Genomic DNA, 3,542 nt, shown 5'->3' with positions numbered 1-3,542 from the left:
TGTAACGGGATCTGATGTCCTCTTCTGGCATGAACCATATATACACACACAGATCACAAATAAATAAATAAATGTGTTTTTAATATGTGTTTGAGTGTGCTCAGCATTGGATGGCTTGGAGCTAAGCAGTCCCAGGCAGTTGTGAGTTGCTAAGTGCAGTGTTGGGAGCCAGAGTCTGGTCCTCTGCAAGAGCAGTAAGCCAGTGTAACTGCTGAGCCATCTCTCCAGTCCCTATGTCGTTTGGTTTGCTTCTGAGAAAGGCTGTGGGTATATAGCCCAGGATGGTCTGAGGTCCACTAAGTAGCCCAGGCTGGCCTTCCACTGAGCAGTCTTGTCTTAGCCAGCTGAGTGGTAGGAGTATAAGTATGTGCCAATATACCAGGCTTATCCTTTATGTTGGGGTGAACCCAGAGCCTCTCACAAGCCAAGCCAGGTGTTTTCCTCACGAGTATTCCCACCTCTATTTGCTTCTTTTTTTTTTTTTTTTTTTTTTTTTTTTTGGTTTTTTTCGAGACAGGGTTTCTCTGTATAGCTCTGGCTGTCCTGGAACTCACTTTGTAGACCAGGCTGGCCTCGAACTCAGAACTCAGAAATCCGCCTGCCTCTGCCTCCGGAGTGCTGGGATTAAAGGCGTGCACCACCCCTGCCTGGTTTTGGTTCCACATTAATATAATAAAATTAGTCATGAGATCTGTTGTTGTGGCTTGTTTGTTTGTTTGTTTGGCTTTTTTGCTCTAACTCCTCAAGTCTAGGGTGGGCTGGGTATAGTGGTACAGATGCAGGATGCCAGGGCTCAGGAGATGCGGCAGTGAAATCACCAGTTCAAGGCCAGGCTGGGCTACACAGGGAAACCTTGCTTCAGGAACAAGTAAAACAGCAGCAGCAACAACAAAACCAAACCCAAAGCAAACCAAACAATTCCAGTGTGTGTTTGTGCTACAACGTACTTGCGGCACGGATCAGCTGTATTCAAGGGCTCAGTGGCTTTCCCAGGTTCCAGGTTCACAGCACAGATAGTTTGTGAATCCTCCTGTCATGGTCCAGTTACCCAGACCATCAGAATTCATCTTTGTTGCTGAGAGTGTGCATCTGTGGTGGATAGAGTGCTTGCCTAGCATGTAAGAAGCCCCAGATTTGACTCCCAGCATCTTATATACGGTGGTACATGTTTGCAATCTCCGAATTCCAGAGGTCAGACTGGTGAATCAAAAACTCAAGGTATATTATATGAGACCAGAGACTCCTTGGACTACAAGGGGAACTTTCTGTGGTCCAGCTGGATGGACCACAGCTCTGGGAAGGACCCTGATTGCTGCCGAGTTTAACTTTTATTAAGGAGCAGCAGAGGAGACTAACAGTAAGATGGCCCATATTTCTATGTACAAACGGAAGCCGGGCATTTGTGCTCAGATAGGATTTGCTCTCTCTTCTCTTCTTTCTTCTGTCCCAAGCAGACGCTCAATTAAAATGAAGTAAAAATCCCAAGCACAAGTGTATGTTGGAGGGAGCACTCCCTGCGTGGCCCGTAGGTGCACCTCACTCTGTCACATTGGTTACATAAGGTGAACAGCAGCCTACATGCTCGCCTATGCATGTGTGCGCCCGCACCCCCATCTCAACCAGGGGCATCACTCGGGCTTTCCCTAGGTCTGAAATAGTGAGGCATGGAGTGGCAGAGAACACTTTTCCCATCCGACGAGGCGGGCAGGCTAATGGGTGTTATCCTCCGAGTGCTCTTCTTCCTTAGCAGAGCCTCAGGAAAAACCAGTTTTGGAAGCACCACACCTTGGGTCAGATGATGCAACGTGATATTAGCGTCGGGTTGCATCAGCGGTTCTGACGCATGTGCCTTTTACGCCGGCAGAAAGCCGTATAATGGGGCAGGAGAAAGAGAGAGAGAGAGAGACTCGCTGCCTAAAAGCCTTTTAAAGGCACCCTCAGCGTTTCTAATTGGCCACACAGGGTGTTGTAGGGAGGATAACCGCCCAACCAGCCACCACCCCCGGACAAGCTCTGGCGTGCCATTTCCTGAAAGCCGGACCTGACGGCACACTTAGGCAGAATTCTTTTCTAGTTGGTTCTAATGTTTTATATCAAAGCATCACGGTTTAATCTCTTCAATCTTTTCGAATGCCAGGTCTATTAAGAGGCTTTCAGACGGTGCTTCTAATATTCCTGAAATGCACCAGTTGGTGCTCATTTTCTGAGTTGTTTTAAATAAGTGCTTCCACCCAGGCTGGTGACTTTGATCAAATAACTTAGATTTGGTTCTCCAGGATTCTCCGCCTGCCTTCAAACGTTTGGTCCTATGCCCCACCCCCCCTCCCCATCCCGCTTCTTGATGTAATAAAGAACGAACTGCAAAGACCCTAGAACTCTCTAGTCAACCAAGGAAGTTGCCAAAAAAGAAACTTTCAGTGTTAACTCGGGCACTCGAGAGGGAGAAGCAGGAGGATCAGGTTCAATGTCAGCCTGGGCTACACGTTCAGTTTCAGGCCAGCCTGGGCTACATGAGATGGAAACAAAACCCCAAAGAAAAAGGAAGAAACATTTGGCAGAAGAGAAAGTGACACTGAGATGCAAACCTTCCCCTAGTTCCAACCAAGCTGATCGTGCACGTGGCTTGTCGGGTCCTGTGAGGGGGGCCCTGTCGACTCCTCAGCCTTGACCCCAGCACCTCTGGTCACGTCTCTTCCCGGATTCCTAGACCCTGCACTGTCCCATGGGGTAGGGGAAAGGTCTCCTCTCCCACTTCTGCCAGGTCAGATTCTTTAAATTTTTAAAACTCAGCTCTCCCAGGGAACGCCTTCCTTGACCCTGGAATCGGGTAAGTACCAGGCTTTCAGTAATTTCTTAATCTTTCCTCTTACTTCGCCTTCCAACTGGGCAGAGATCTTGTTCTCCAGGTCTGTATTCTAAGCTTCTAGCACCTTTGCATCTAGTCTTGCTTGTACTGGGGCGCGGTAAATACGTTTTTAAAATGAAGAAAATTCCCATCACAAGTACTTTCAAGTCCACCTATGCTAATTACTAATTTCATAGTATGTCCCCCAGCTAATTACTAATTTCATACTACACCAAACCTTTATGTAACTTGATCATTCTAACAGCACCCGGCTGCACACTCTGGACGCATCCACGACGTACCAAATCTACCCTGAGCCTGCACAGGAGAAAGTTACTCAAATTGTGTTCATTTCTCATTCCCATCACTCAATTAGGGCACGTCCCTCGCTGGCTGCTGCGTGAGCAAAGCAACTATTTTCCAGCGAGTGTCCTCAGGTGACCTGTCTAGACGCTCAGGGGGAAAAAACAAGAGAATCTGACACTCTCCCGAGCCCCGAAGACGCCTTGTGACGCGCAGGCCGTGCTGCGTGCAAGGGCGTGCGGAGCGCGCAAGCGGCGGGGCCGAGCGGGGCCTGCGGCGTGGCGCCGGGCGTCCGGGACGCAGGCTCGGGTGGGCGGCCCGGCCGGGCCGTGGGGTCCTCCGGCCGGTAGGGGGCGCGCGCGCCCGGGGCCCCTCGCCGCCCGCCGCGCGCGCG

Source organism: Mus caroli, unplaced genomic scaffold (genome assembly GCF_978045245.1).
Source record: "Mus caroli unplaced genomic scaffold, Mus_caroli_1 scaffold_6, whole genome shotgun sequence".
NCBI classification, from domain to species: domain Eukaryota; kingdom Metazoa; phylum Chordata; class Mammalia; order Rodentia; family Muridae; genus Mus; species Mus caroli.
The sequence above is the reverse complement of the archived record's forward strand: the minus strand, read 5'-3'. Positions refer to the sequence as shown.